The sequence below is a fragment of the Bactrocera latifrons genome, unplaced genomic scaffold, assembly GCF_001853355.1.
Source record: "Bactrocera latifrons isolate USDA-ARS-PBARC rearing strain unplaced genomic scaffold, ASM185335v1 scaffold_42, whole genome shotgun sequence".
NCBI lineage: Eukaryota > Metazoa > Arthropoda > Insecta > Diptera > Tephritidae > Bactrocera > Bactrocera latifrons.
The window spans coordinates 1,354,779-1,371,657 of record NW_017537068.1 but is presented as its reverse complement, the minus strand read 5'-3'; the positions used below and the strand labels follow the sequence as shown (position 1 = coordinate 1,371,657).

The window sequence follows — 16,879 nt, the reverse complement described above, 5'->3', positions numbered from 1 at the left end:
AGACGACTTAGCGAAGGAACAAAGGAAGTATAAATGCATGTGACTACAAGAACAAAAAATATTTTTGTATTTAGAAAAGGAAAAATGTGCACTACTTCTAAGTGACGTGTGAAAAACCGCAAGAAAATCACGCGCGACGCCATAACATATGGCAAGGCAGCGGCTGTGGCAGCAACGACGGCAACTCCACCACCATTAGTACTGACGAACATCACAGCTCAGTTCAGTTCGGTTCAGCTGCACTTTGCCCAACTTTAGCCCGAAGCGTCTGTTACATTCCAGCGCTATTGTCATCGTTGACAGCTCCGTCGCTACCGTCAGATACTAGATACCATACATCAGATACACGTTTCACTTCCTCCTGGCTATTCTCGTTGTCGGCTGTACTCATTGTATATCTGCCACATATCTATCCATCTATCTAAATATCTGCTTGTACGTGGCGCGTTAGCGGAATAGCTGGAGAAAGCGCTGGGCCAGAGTGGTACATGATTTCATATGAATGTGTTTCATGCCTTGTAGGAAAAAGTAATACCATAATAATTTGAGTCTTATTTAAACCCTTGATTTTGTCAACCTTCTCCTCTATAAGCTTTGCGTAAAAATGTGATGCGTCAACTGTGTCAACTGAAAAAGTGACCTCGTGAAAGTTCATGGCAACTACGCCACTATTTTCCAGAGTTCTACAGTTTAAAAATCAGAAGGTTCAGTGCTAATATTGAAATTAGGGTACATATAGATTGGAATTTTACCATCAAAAAAAAAAAAAATATAAAAAAGTTTTTGGGGAAAAATGCCTTTTTGTTTTTACAACACCGCTTTTTTGCCACTCTTGGATTTTTAGAAATCAGTAGTGTATCTTCTAGTAGAATTTTTTTTATTATTAATTTATTGGAAAACTCAAAAAAATATCTCTGTGTATTTTTGAAACATGCATAAATATATCGTGAAATTTTCAAAACAATGAATGCAGTAGATTCTTAATGGGGATGCACCCGTAAATTTGGTTAGGAGTACCAAGTTGTTGAAGTTTTATTTGTTCTAATTTATATTAAATCTGAAAATCGGTTTCTTACTTTAGTAATGCTAGCAATCAGGTCGAACTAAAATCGGCAAAGATAAGCGTTTAAAACAATTACAGAACTTTATATATGATTCCGAGGAGTCAACGGTTGCTGATGACTACTTCATACTGAAAATTCGACTCAAAAGCTTTCCTATACAGCTTATATCTTTCATAGTGCTTTTATGTTCACTCCGGTGTAAAGCCGTCCCTCGTCCATGGTTGCCGCTGGCGATCGACATGTTAAGGAGTACCGACATGGTTGGCTCAATGTGCTGCATGTTGCACGTTCCATTCAGTACTGACACAAGCCGACGACATGCTAGCGAGCTTGGCTATATATATCCTTACACATGGCGGTGCATATATATCTTGGTCAAAGTGGTTGTAAGGCAGTATATACATATTACGTTTGGAATCTCCATTCGAAATAAGTACACTGCAGCAGCAAATGTTAAAAACAGCTTAACCGCAAGCGGCGAAGGCATGCGAAATTGTACAAGAAAATTGAGCAAGAAGACGCTGCCGAGCATTGGCTATACAAATAGTTAAATGCATCGATTTGTATGTTAGTCACTATTGCTATGTATATATGAATGTGTATTTAAGGAAGGCCAAGATATGTGGTAACGACGCGGAAGCAGCAGCTTCGTACAAGCAATCGCTGCAACATCACCATTATTATGTTGGCAGCAATGAACCACATACATGTACATACTCACACACACACATACACATTTGGTAAGCAGGAAACTACAGATGTGCATGCTTCTCTTGCTCATAGAATTACAAAGCATATAATGGCAATGGATTGTACATACATATATGTATATATATGTAAATATATTATATGTATTAACAGGATATGCTTATGTAGATGTGCCTGTTACATTCCCATTCATTTGTGGCTTACTTATTTGGTGCAAGAAGTTGGCATTCAATTGGATTGTGTTCGGCTCTATAGTTCAAAAGCAAACCGTTTTTCATGCGAGTGACTCGTTTCTGCGTTCGATTTGTTGGCACAGCATTGATGAAATCCGTGACATTCGGAGATGCATTAAGAAATTATTATGTACATATATACATGTATATAGTATATATGCCCATATCTCTAGACATAAAATGTAGTCCAGAAAACAATAGTATTTCTAGCGAATCCCAGTGCTTGAGACAAATAAAAGCTCTGATCAAATTCCGTAGTAAAACATAGGAACAACCCGAATGGCATTACTTGTATTCCATAAATTTTTTCTATATCAAAGAAGACGAAATATTAAAAACGATATCAACAATTTATTATTAGTAAGTCTCAGTCATGTCTGGCTTACGTAATTAAAACAGGACCATAATAGAACCAAAAATGAGCTTTCTCCTCAGCCTTGAGGTAAAACGACCTGTTAAGCTGGCTTAAGTTATGAGACCAATGATGTTTCAAACTTATAATCGAGAAGGCGAGAGAGAGCATAAAGAAGTCTTAAACCAAATTCAAGAATCGATTGACATAAACACTCTTAAAACTAGGACTTCTTGAGATTAGAAGAACCGTTACACCGGAAAAGTTCTGCCGGGCACAAGCCTAGCTAGCCGTTCAATAGTAAATCACAAGAAAACCAGAACACCCAGTCGCTCCCATTTGATTAATATTGGGGAAATGCTTTTCTTTGCACTTCCTTATCTTTGTAGCATCCTCTACGATTTAGTTATAACCAGGCATCCATACAAATCTTATTACGCACAAGCTCTTTGCAACTGATATTTATGCTAAGCATTCATCATGATAAGATTGGCGTGCACGACAGCAACTTTGTCCCTGATATCCTTGTTACCTCGGGTACATCTAACAACTTTTCTTCTAAGCATCAGAAGATAAAGGCCAATAGTTCTATAAAAATATATTGGCTTAGAAGGGAAAGAATACTGGAACATTTCAAAGTTTCTTGACAAATACATATTTGTAGATTCAATCTACTCCAATTACAACAACTCGTAATTATTTGAGAATGGCAACGAAAAATATATTATAAATATATATAATTTTTATATTATATAAATCGCTACAAGTTCTTAATCAACATCTTTGTCACTATAAATTATGTATCAGCATTAAATAATGCTTCAGATTTCAAGAGTAATCTCTTTTATATTGAGCCAGACGAACTTTCCGATTTCAAAAATACCTTTTTAAAAATGGTTAAGATTAATAACACATAAATCTCGATTCTTTGAAATAGCTTGTTCACACGGGATGAGAGACAGATTTCAATTTCTGTAAGAAATCGTTTTTATTTTTAAATTAGGACTTGAGAATTCCTGATATCGGGGGATGACTTACGATATTCGCGGAGTTTGTACAGAACTTCTATAGGAGCTTAGTTCTTTTATAGTTTTAATGGATTACAAAATATCGAGTTATTCTCTTCTCAGACCGTAGGACAGAGGAAAGGCTTCTAATAAAGGCTTTTTAGGTTTCATTCAAGGAGAATGCTGAAATCACTGTAATAGTTTAATAGCGTCAACGGATATCGCGTTTAACTCTTTTATTTTAATATTTAATTGCTTCTCCTTCAAATATTTTCAATAATAGTACACAGTCTTTAAATTTGAAAACAATGCTGACAGAATTTTTTGTTTATTCCCCAAAAAATCGACTTTTTAACATTCTAATGTAAAATTTAAGTTTAAAACTAAACATTATTTATAATTACGAACCAGAAGACTTCAAATAAGTTCAGCAAGAAAGCAAAGGAAATTGCGGCAACCAGAAATTTATGCTACGCCTATTTTGCTGGCCTATACCACTACATCTAGGCACACAATAGCGTAAGTGGCCTAGAACATCAAAGCAAAATCGACACGTACCAACTTGACTGCGTGGGACACTTTGTGGTGAATACTAAGGAACATGCAGCACACGTCTATTCAACAAAATCAATTCACATTCAAACTTATGTATGTGGCACGTGTAAGTGGCATGGAAATCGACAACATCATTTGATGCTCGTTTGCTCAGAAAACCAATATTTTGTCAATGAATAGATACTCTCTCTTCTCTCAAGTATGGCGATGTTTAGAGATTAGAGGAAGTGAACGAGTGGTTCAAGTATTAGTCACGTTGTTATATTCGATTCGCTCATGCTCCGCTATACGCCATTATTAAGTATACTTGTACATATATACATATGAGTATGCGGGTTATTATCATATAGACGTTCGATTATGTAGTCTACGAGTGGAATATAATCTGTAACGAATTTGTTAGCATTGCCTATGAACTGCCAATGTTTACTGCCACTGAAGTGCTGAAATGGTGCATGTGGCACGAACACGAAATAAGCAATAGACGAATTCAATAGAGGGCAAAGAGTAGAAATTCTGAATATATGCGTTCTTTAGCAAGTTGCGGATGTGTAGAGTCGCTAAGTCAAAGTATCGAAGTAGAAATATTAGAATGTCAGTAGGCCCTTCATCCACATATGCAAACAAAAATAACAAACACATACATATAAGTCGACTGCTCATGTTATATGTTCATGGTATGTGCGTAGGTGTTTGTTTGGAAGCGTGGCTTTCGAAAGCCGACAACGAAAATTTTATGTGTGTGTAAAAAATTGGTCAAAAATAGCATGTAAACAAAGTATAAAAGCTAACAAACAAAGCGTAAATAAATATGATACATACTACAATATGTACATATTTACAATAAACTCGAGTGGACTTTGCATTGGCTTAAGCTAAAGTGTCATAAAGAAGCATGGAAGAGTGAAACCAGCGCCAAAGTTGCGCTTATTTGCGGTATAGCCGGCGTTAAGTGAACAGTGCGAGTGTACAACAACAAAAATTGAGCTTTATATATGAGCTAGGCCAAGCGGGAGGATGTGAAATGTGCTTAAAATGATAGACAAATAGGCTGAAAATGGCTGAAAGCTAGAAGTTGGTTATTAAAGCAAAGCGAAAATTAAATCCACATCCACATGTACATATATGTGTATGTATGTATATAAAACAATACAGAGAACAATATAAAGTTGCAGCATCTTTCAGTTTGTACTCTGTATAAAAGTATTGTACAGTATCAATATAGTCGGGGCGTCAACTTAAATAGCATACTTAGGTGGTATTTTATATCATTCTAAAAGCGGTATTGCATAATTAAAATTTCAATAACAGGAAATATTTCTTTTAGTTTGTTGCGTGACGCAGATCGAATGATCGCACCCGCAGAAATTAAATAAATGAGTACAACAATTTTTGGAACAAACTTGGTTCAAGTAGCAACAATTTTCTAATTTCACATAAATTTCGACTAGTTCAAAATTAGGCAGAATCGATCTAGTTCACATATATGTCCTTATTTCATTATACTTAATACTTTCCATGCCTCATATGTCACATGAACCATCACAATAGCATCCAATGACAAGTCAAACAAGCAATTCGATACCGATTGCAAGTCTAACTGTCTGTATATTTATATTGTTGTTTGTCATTTTGTCTATCAAAATATACATACATATACTTCTTTGTCATACAGTCCGTCTTGGAAATATTTTGTACACATAATATGTGTACCAACTGTAAATAGTGTCTAAAAGCTTAGACTAGAAAATGGTTTAAGTGCGCAAGCTGCCAAAGAAAGTCAGTCAAATATTGTGCAGAGTCAACAAATCTACTCCCTTGCTACAAATACCCGTATATCTATACATATTTATATACATGAAGAAATGTTTAGAAGTTTACTGTATATAGTTGTGTTATTAAGTATACATCGGTACCTATATGTTGGGGTATGTGGCAAGTACAACGTCTAGCGAGCTTAGCCTACAAATACGAACAGGTCACCAAAGCAAAACAAACTGCCAACTACACTGAACTAAAAGTATACTATATTACTTAGGTATGTGTAATGTGTAAGATAGTATATTTTGGCCGTAAATCAAGTGTGGCAAGCGTGATTCTTAGCTTTACGTCTGTGGCCTAGCTAGGCTCACTTACAAGGCCTCCGCCTGCCTCCGTTATGAAATACAAAACCACAACTAAACATACACATGTGTGTACACTGACGCAGATACCCGCACTTGATTCTTCTAACACATCCCTATTGACAGATCCTGCCACTCAAGTTTACATGAATATTTAGTGGGTTTTATGCAGCTTAGCCGAAGACCCACAGAAAGCAATCCAGTTTCGGAATATCTGTGTGTGTGTGTTAAATGGAGAACATATACCGTTATCCGCACGCATGTGCTCCACCAAATCCCTCACATACCATACATATGTAGCTACATATGTACGTGCCACTCTCGTTGTCTAATTTGTATAAGGAAAACGGAATTTGCATATTAGACGGTTTACAGGGATAAATGGCAAAAAGCTTACACACCTAAAGCTGTCACAGCATACCAAGGATGCTTGTTTGCTGCAAATGCACACACATACTTTTACTATAATTATCTATGGGGCATGTTGGTGCGCAGTGAGTTTTACGCAAATTACGCTTAGAGTAGCGGTAAAGTCAAAAGCTAAAATTGACTAATTTTTGGTTAATGAAGTTGTGCATAGAAAAGCAGCTTTCAAGTGGGCGCTCTAACGTCATGTGCTTCTTGCGTTGGCTTCTTTTAGCAATTTTTTGCGTTATCACCCTAATTTTGCTTTCACTGCAGTATAATTAATCTGAAAATGTTTCGAGCTTCCACTGGTACTGGTCGATATTAGTGATCGTTTTGATAGGTGTAGGCTTTATTGGCCTTAATATGCGGCTACAAGCTGTTTGGTTGCAACAGTTCGATTACACATAAGGTGGATGCATAAGCTGAAAGTAGAAGTATAAGGATGCAAGAAGCTGTCACTTAAGAGCTTTCACTTTATGCAAATTCGTAAAACCAAGCGGCTCGATAATATGTGGGGCAGAAGCATTTTTGGTTAGTTAAAAGTATTGAACTTTGACTAATAAAACACATAAAATATATATACAGAAACTGAAATGCTTTTTTTAAGGTATGACCTCGCCCTTACAGTATAAAAGAAAACCGGTATCTGCACTGAATTAGTTCTAAATAATTTATTGAAGCTTTGGACGCACTTTTGTTGTGTCTTAAAGCCACCAAATGACGAGCAATACGAATAAAATAATGGTATTCTAACCAAAATCGACCAAAACTTGTGTCCCCATATTATTATGGAAATTAGTTGCATTCTAAATTTTAATTCTACGTATTCATCTGTAGTAATAATTATCTACAGATTTTTTATTTTTTTGAGTAAATTTTCAGTAGAAAGAATATTCCTCGCGTTACTCTTTTTTCGGAGGTCTTCCTCGAGATCGACCCTTTATAGCTAAATAATAATACTCACTTTGTTGAAAAAATATAAGTCCAATCAGAAATCTTGGCACAAGAAATAATAATAACGAAGCTATTATATTTAAGAGTTTCCCAGAAAACTATGTAGTTTCTGTTAATATTATTAAATAAATAAAAGATCACTTGAAACTGCTCCGGATTAAAATTATATAGCTGTAAACTGCATTAAAAATTTATAGCCCAATATATACAGCTAATATATAATATAGTAGTTGTTATATGTAACTACTTTATTTAAAATTTAATGCCGTTTACTATTTTCAACAATTTTCTTATCGTTCTATCGCCAAAAAGCTATAACATTAAACCTTAGAGCTCAACAAATGATTGTAAATTTTTAGTTTGGGAAGGTTTGTTTCACATGGCAGGCTTAAGTGGTACTTGGCAATAAACATCGAAATTAGAACGCCAACTCGACAACTACTTGATTTGTGAGCTCTGTAACAGGTGTCCCAGAGCAATAAAAATAAAAATAATAAAAGCCAAACACCAAAAGTCAAAGCAAAAATAACAAATGATTCAAGTGTGCAAAAATGTAAAAAATTAAAGTATTACGTTTTTATGGCAAGAGCTAAAAAAAAAGCTAAGCGTTGTGTTTTTCATTTTTCTGCTGCAAAGTTTGTTTTTTATAGACTTGCAACATGTTGCTACAGAGTATAATACATTTGTTCATCTATATACAATAGCTAAGGGAACTCTGTAGCAACATGTTGCAAGAGGACAAAAAATTTCAGATTTGCCACCAGAGAAAATTTTTAATCAGTTAAGGAAAAGCTTTTTATCAACTTTAAAACCATAACAATTTACAAGTAGATAAATACAACGCTCAATTTTCATGAAAGCTCTTTGGAGTATATGTATATTTCCAATTCATTTAACCCACTCCGCTCATCCAATCACTTCCACATTTTATTGTCTTTAGTCTTTAAATAACAAAACCACTACCATTACTCCATAAAGTTTATAAAACTCGTTTGCGCATAGCGGTGTGAAATATCCCACCTACTGTGTCAATCTTCGCCGCAGTAATGCCTGATTTTATGTTTACAGGGTGTACAACACCATGCAAACGCGTTGGCACATGCGAATACAAAGGAACACATTGTTGTTTACTTCGCAGAGAAAAACAAAAACAATTTCAGAACACGTGTTTTTCAAATTTGTTATACGCCCCGTTTAGCAAACCATTATAATCGCATTCACCTATATATTTAGATCTATATAAATATATATCCACATAGTTGATAATCTCAAGTTCTTCAGTGATCGTTTAAATGCTTTAAATAAACAAGCCGAAGCGTTTCAAATGAACTATGCACACATGGTGCTAAATAGCGAGAATAAAGAGATACCATTTTATGTCTGCAGAAAGCTTTGAGACTAGACAGTGTGACAGACAGACAGACAAAGTGATTTGCAGATAGACATTAGATAGACAGCCAAGCGAAAATTTTTTATTAAAACCACTGACATATTTACCATCATAATAAATCGGCCTTCAATGATTGTTATGGCAAAGTTTACTCATGCGCGCATTCAGAAAATATTCTAAAAGGAAAATGTAGACATTTTAACTTGATATTGCGCACGCAATACGTATGTATGTACAAGTAAGTACATATAGTATGTGCCAAACGGTGTGCTTGTGTAAAAATGTTAACATTTATGGAAAATATTTTCTCACTTTTAAATTCTCCGCAATTAACTTGAAAATGCACGCCTGGAATGTAGGCTACATAAATATTGTAAATGAGTGCAAATAAATATTTTATGCATGAGTAAGAAAAAACACAAACATTAAGGTGGGTCGGACGTTTGAAGTATTATAATGAGGAAACTTAATTGCAAATCTGCAAATATTGTGGGAATAAATTCTGAAGAGATTAGATAAAACAAGTAAGAAAGGGCTTAGTTCGGGTGCAACCGAACATTTTATACTCTTGCAAGTTGCATTAATCAAATTCAATGAATTACCTTACGTTGTAAAACGTCAACCAGAGGATCGGTATCTAAGCAATATTTTATATGCATACACCAAATGTAACCTATACCCTGACCTACATATACATACATATATACGGCATAAGAGAAAAATCGAAATCACCGAAATTCTCATTGAGATAATCCATATATCTAGCATAAAGTCAACAGAAAGTTCTAAAATCTTTATATTAGGTGAATGGGGACTCTGAAAAGTATTGACCCGATTAACTCATTTTGGATACACAGAATTATTGTTGCAAGAAAAGTATTCTGTTTAAATTTTAATTGCATATCTCACACATTGACCGGTATTTTTGAACAAAAGTCAACAATATGTACTGGCGCCACATACTCTGGTCTTGAACAGTTTTAGTTAGATTTGAGTAATTTTTTATCGCGCTTTTAGTAGTTTTGAGGAGTAAAGTTATATGGGGAGTGTGCGGCCTTATCAGCCGATTTCATCCATTTTCACATTATCGGTTGGAGATCTTTAATATTTACGCTGGGGGAATTTGGTCGTTGTGGCTCTAGTGGTTTAGGAGATATCCACATTAAACAAATTATGGGGCCGCGCCCCTTTTTCAAAATTTTTATCCACAGGTGTCCATTGCTACTATCTTAATTTAGTCCTTAGTTATGGCAGTGATCCAATTACGCCCATCTACGAACTCGATTTTTTTCGTACTAAGGAACCTGCATACTAAGTTTCATTAAGATATATATCAATTTTTACTCAAGTTACTGCTTGAACGGACCGATAGACAGACAGTCAGTTATTCAGCACATCTCAATATACCCGAATGATATCAAAAAAGAAAATATTCCATCTTCTCACCATGTTGAATGATAACGGGTGATCTAAGTAGAGGTATTTTTTTGACGGATCACGAGTGAGTCGTGTAAAGCTGTCATGTTGTGTTAGTTTAGTGTTGTTTGCCATTTCGTGATGGAAAATTTAACAAATGTGCAACTTTATTACGAAAAAGCACTTTCTATAAAGAATGTGTTTTTTGCGCTTCGCTCAACTTATGCACAAAATAATCGGCCTACTGAGCGCATTTGAGATTAAGAGCTCCTGTAGAGATTCACGAACTGCCTTTTCATCCAGAAAAAAAAAGATTTGGTATGGTATGGGGGACGGTGGAATCATCGGTCTATTATTTTTCAAAAATAATGCCAGTGAAAACGTAACTGTCAGTGGCGACCGTTATCGCGTCATGATGACCGACAATTTAATGCCTGAAATTGAAGCTCGTGATCTCGGCGACATTTGGGTTTCAGCAAGACGGCACCACTTCCCACACATAATTTAGAGAACACTTCGATGAGTAAATAATTTCATTATTTGGGCCGGTCGATTATCTACCAAGATCGTGTGATACCAGATATACACGTACATTAAGTCCAAAGTCTATGCGGACAATACCGCTTCGATTCAGGTCTGGAAAAAACATCATGCGTGTAATTCGCCAGTTACCAGTCGAAATGTTCGAATGCGTGAACGAAAATTGGGCTCAATGGATGGACCAAATGAGACGTAGCCACCGCCAACATGTGAAAGAGATAATCCTCAAAGAATAAATGATAAACGCTATATTTTCGCTTCTTATTAACTTATAACTTTGTGGGACTATGTTAAACCTATTTTTAAAAAAAATTTTAAATATTTGCTCAATAATTTCGATCCACACTATAAAACATCAATACGCATCTACAAGTATTCACATATTAAACTGTAATTTTTACCTCATTATTTATACAAATAAACAGAAAATTTCTGAATTATTAAGTTGCCACATTCACACACTTCTGTACATAATGTAATATTTTGACAAGTGTTAAATACAACATTTGTTAACATGTATGTGGTTACGCTTGCGAGAAGGTAAGCAGCTGTGCTGAGCCAAAATAATACATATTCATTGTTTTCAGAATAAATATAAAGCGTAGCTGTACAAATATACATATGTAAGCATTTTTACGGCTTTGTATTTATTTTATGAGGAAACATTAGCCAATGTAGTTGCCAGCAGCAGCTTTAAGCCACACTTGACCTTCGAAAATTTTAAAATCGTTCAGAAAATTAAAATTTATTTGAGCACTTTTCGAATTTTACACATACTCGTACAAAGTTCTACGAATTGACAGGTGAGAATTTATTTGCTTAGCTTACCTTGTTTTGCTTTAGTATTAGTGCAATTTAGAGCAAAGTTTTAGAATGGAAATATAAAAACGTCTGTTATTATAGCCCACTTACCACGAAAAATTTCTCAATTAGATCAGAAATTTTAAAACGTTTGTTGGCGACCTAAGTTAAAACGAAATACAAGGATTTATTTAACTTAAAAATCTCAGAGCAGAAGCTTTGATTTATGGTAAAAAGCAGTGTTTTACTAGTAAAAGTTGAAAATTGAGCTGAAGTTGACTGGGCTTCAAGTTAAATAATGAATTCCTTAAACAGCCTCAGACAACTCACTAATCTAAGCAATTAGCAATTTTTTTTTGTAATTGTTAATATCAAAGAAATCTTCTAATTAGTAAGAGAGTTTGTTACACGCTAATTTTGATTAAGTTTTAATGAGTATTAATAATAAAAAAAAAAATTACGAGTCTTGGCTTGAGCTATATAATGAAGTTTACTCATCGAATTCTTCGAAAACAATTTTATAATTAACCCAACTGGAGAGTTTTGCAGTTCTTTAAGAGCGTTAAGAACAAATTAAAAATAATTTTCTTAATTCAGTCTTAATCTACTTGTAGTTTTAAAAGGAGTAGTTTATTAAGGAGCCTAAATCTTGACTAGTACAGAATATAACGTTATGATCCCTAATTTACTCTTAATTGAATACCAATTTGTTAATAATTTCTAATGGACTAAATTAAGGAGCTATTCTGAGTTTAATATTCTTCTAACAGTTTGGTTTTCTTTCATTACAGTCAAGTATAAATCCTAGCGTGAGAAACTTACACATAAAATGTAAAAAAAAGTCTTGAAACGGTGTTTTCACAATTTTTTACAAATCTCTTACTTATGACGATTTGTTGTAGAAACATTCTCGAGAGGAAGTTTTTTCCAACATAGTGTATGTGTACAATAAGGTGTGGCAAGTTCAAAAAATTCGAAATTATTATTAAAACATATTTGTGAAAAATCCAAGACAGCAAACCAGACATATGCACTCGGTAAATTAACGCAGTTTATTTAAGTTTTTCATAAGTTAAATGAGATAAATTAGTGGAAAATCATGAATTAAATAGCACAAAATAAAAGAAGTCAAGAGCAAAGCGAAAGTGCAAAACAGAACAAAAACTCAACAACAAGGACATCAGTGTAAACCAAAAAACGGAGAAAACAATAAAAGTATGAAAGCGCCTGTCATAAAATTTTAAATACCTTGCACACTTGTTATGCGCTTAAAACAATGCAACAGTGCAAGGGTGTATAAAATTGCACATACACACAGGCAGCAGTGAGGTGCTTTCATTGTTTGCTTACGCGTTGTTTGCCAGCGTGCTCAGAATGGGTATCTGTGCGGATAATACTGCGGCTCAACAAACAATGCTGCCACAGCGATGCGGCAAAAAGCCCAGGCGCCTATAAATATGTATTGCGAAATGTGCCCATACATTCATATATCCATATAAAAAAGCATTAAATAACGTGAGTTATATGAAAGTGTTGTTGCAACACACATATTTATGTACATAGTATATATTTATGTACAACGGCGCAAACTTGGCGGCTTGCAAACCATCAAACCAGCGAAACCTCAAAATTTTAATGCGCACACGTTTTGGGGTTTTCAAGCGAGTCTGCTATGCGCTCCGCCGCTCTCCTGCGCTATTTGACTTGGCTTCCCTTGCATTTACTTAAAATTTTTGGGCAAACCGCAGTTTACGTTTATTGCATCTTGCAAGTACGCCGTGGACTCTTGCTTTTGCTGCCTTTGGTTACTTTTAGTTACGGTTGCAAGATGTTGTTATTGCATATAGATAAGTTTTTGTTTACTATTTTTGTAGTTATTACAAATAATGCAGCTTAAAGTGAAGTAAATACAAATTAAAATAGGCAACGTGTAACGTTGTACACGTTTTTTGAAAACCCCAAAACGTGTAACAAACGAACAAATTATTTGTGCAAAAAAAGAGGGTAAATGTAGAAGGGAAGAAACAAACAACAACTGGCTTCGACATTCAATTTGACAGCGAATTAATGCAACTGTTAACGTCGGTATGCACCAAATAGACTGCACTTAGTACCATAAAAACGGGTTTCCACTTTTTTCTTCAGTCTTTCTGGACAGTGAGCGGCACTAGCCGCTAAATTCAAAGATATCGGATATGTTGTGAAATACACCTTGTTCTCAGCTTCTGTAGTAAACTTTGGAAAAAAATACCAAAATTAAAGAGGTAGCCGAATACCAAAATTTAGAAATTTAATAACTGCAGCGCCACCCAACGATCAGTATTTTTTAAACTCATGCCAAGTTCATAATAACTGTTAAAGTCCATAAAGAAAATATATATTTGTCTATAGAATCCAAGAGATATAAATATTCATTGATTACTAAACAACAATTAAAATTTCATGAGCTACTTAATTAAGCATCAATTAGGATTCAGAGGAAGTTGACTAATTGAACTCCAGGTTCTAAGTTAAGCTCCTTAATTCCGGTTAGAACTAGATTGTGCCCAACTATTGCGAGAAAATGAATACTAAAAGAATAATTTTGTAATATTAAATTCCTCAATTATAGTTTAATAGGCAAATAAAAGTAAGACCTTATGGGTCATGCTTCTGGGTAGCCTCTTACAGTCGCGGAGTTATACCTAATTCCCACTCTTGCGTCCTCGCCGAGCATCCTGAAAACGGAGTGCTATGGGTGCTTTCTTACAATAACTCTAGACCTGGATTATTTATAATAAATATTAATACTCAAAATTGGAATTTGGATAGTTAAAATCTCTGACAAAGATTAGGCTTGGTAATGATGATAATAATAGATTCGTTTGTCAAAATTAAGAAATTATATTTAAAATGCAGAAAAATATTAACGCAATTATTCAGCTGATTTTTTGTCATTTCCCATAGTTCAACGCAAATGCAAATTATTCACTCGGCAGGCAGATACAGTGTTGTTCAACGGAGACCCGCTTAAATTATAACAAAGCTGTTGGCGCAGCCACTAGCAGCAAGCGCAGCAAATCGCTGATAATTAAGCGGAATTTTAGTTAAACTTAATTTTTTCATTTTTCATTTCCTTTTTCATGTTTCATATAATATATTTCGCTATTGCGAATTGTTTTATACCCTGAACAGGGTAAATTTAATTTGCCACGAAGTTTGTAACACCCAAAAGGAAACGTCGGAGACCCTATATAATACACATATACATATATAAATGATCAGAATGATGAGCTGAGCCAATTTAGGCGTATCCGTGTGTTTGTATATACGCCAACTAGTCCATCAGTTTCGAGATATCGATTTGAAATGCAGCATTTGCGAAGCGGACGAAATCTGGCCACTATATCGCATAGCTGCCATTCAAACTGAATAATTGGAATCAAGTGAATGTATGGAAAACTTATTCGCAAATTTGGCATGAGTTATTGTCTGAGTTAATGGTTCTATCTCCGAAGGAATAATTTCATCATATTAACTAGTATAGCCTTTAGCGATCGGAAACAAGTATGAAAAATTTTCTCATTTAACGAGATCGAAATCTAGTTCTTGTTAGGAATCTTTTATAGTTATGCAGGTTATTTTACCTTTGGGGCCACCAAAGATAATGTTTTTTTAGTTTCTGCTGAAATATTTATGTGTTTCGCTGGCAAATTCGTATTACGGAAAAGGAATTTCAAGAAATTGTATGGTAAATTCACAATCGTTTTTGCTCTTCGTAATTGTATTTCTGGTGTTGCTGCTAAATCTGAATATAAATCTATAAAAATAGTATGTATATATGTTGGTAAAATCTGTGGCAAAAAATATGAAATCATTTATTTAGTCACACCACCGTGAAACGTTTGAAGTTAAGCTATTAGGCAGCAAATAGTTTGTGGCAGAAGCAATTACCCAAGACTTGATGACTTTTTAGTGTTTGTATGACCACATACAAATATTATATAACCTGCTGAGTATGTGCAAGCTAAAAGCGGAAGCGGCATTTCACGCAAAGTATGCAAACGGTAATTGATATAAATGAACAGGAATTTAAAAAGCAATTTTTTATTAAAAAAAATGCCATATTCTGCACTTTAAATTTTTTTAGGAGCATTCATCATTTTACGGCTAAAATTCCGGCATAACGATATATAAATTATTTATGTTCGCTTTATAAAAATGTAAAGAATTTTAAATTAAAAGTATTCTATTTCGCATTCAATCAGGATTTTAAATTATTCGCAAAATCCAACGAATAAAAAATAAAGACAAACATACCTTTAGAATTGCTCTTATATAACTTGTTGTTGTAAAAGCTTATGGACATGGAACACTGTTTATTACTCTGTAAAAAAAAAATAAAATAAGTTCTTTGAAATATATGTTAATTTGTAAATTAAATAAATGTCATGTTCATGCATATCTTGATAAATTTTGTGGAAATAAAATTGTCGAAATAAATTCTGAAATATTAATATGCAAATGCATAAAAGACTTGAGAATTGTGAATATAGTAAAAGATATGAAATCTAACCAAAATTAAGTTTTAAAGTCTCCTGCATGTGTGAGCTAAAGCAGTTATACACATATGAAGAACGAAATATACAATGAATTATTTTATTGCTGAGTAATACTTGTAGTATGTGAAAATGGAATAAGTCGAAATAAATTAACAGCCTCTATTACTGAATACTGTTATACTGAAGAAGTTTATCGTGATCTGGCTCTTTGTTTTATCATAAACCACGTTTTTGTAAACGAAGCTACATATTACGTTTCAATAGAGACAATGCGATTACCGTGCTGCTATATGTTGCAAAAGGCATGGACGATGACAACATACGATAAGTCGGTTACGAGTTTTCGAGAGAAAGGTTTTGGGGAATATTTATGGTCCTTTGAGCATTGGCCGCCGAATAAAGCAGTCGATAGAGTGATGAGCGACATTGACATAGTTCATAGTTCAGCGAATCAAGAGAAATTTGGTCATGTCCGGATGGATGAAAACACTCCAGCTCTGAGAGTATTTGACAGGGGAAGCAGAAGAAGAGCAAGACCTCCACTCCGTTGGAAAGATCTGGCTAAACTCGGTATAACGAAGTGGCGACAAAAAGCGAAAAGGAAGAACGACTCGGCTATAACCGTGTAAGCGGTGTCTACGAAGATCTTGTGGAGTTACTACAATTTGTTTTAATATTCTTTTTTTTTTTGCTGAAATGTGCTTATAGCATATAAATAGATATATAACTAATCTATTTTAAATCTAAATAAGATATTTGCAGCTGTGGTCTTGCTTTATAACGGGTC

General features: G+C 34.4%; 1 protein-coding gene across 12 annotated transcripts in view; it reads right to left on the bottom strand.

The window, feature by feature from the left end:
- The window catches only part of LOC108972734 (insulin-like growth factor-binding protein complex acid labile subunit), a 168,807-nt gene that overhangs the window by 68,139 nt on the left and 83,789 nt on the right, over nt 1–16,879 (bottom strand). Inside the window, exon 2 of one of the 12 annotated variants that reach the window (XM_018939489.1) lies at nt 15,851–15,917. The exons of the other annotated variants lie outside the window; for them this stretch is intronic. The gene's annotated coding sequence lies outside the window, so the exon portion shown is untranslated. The remainder of the gene's footprint in view (nt 1–15,850; nt 15,918–16,879) is intronic. 12 annotated transcript variants of the gene reach the window in all.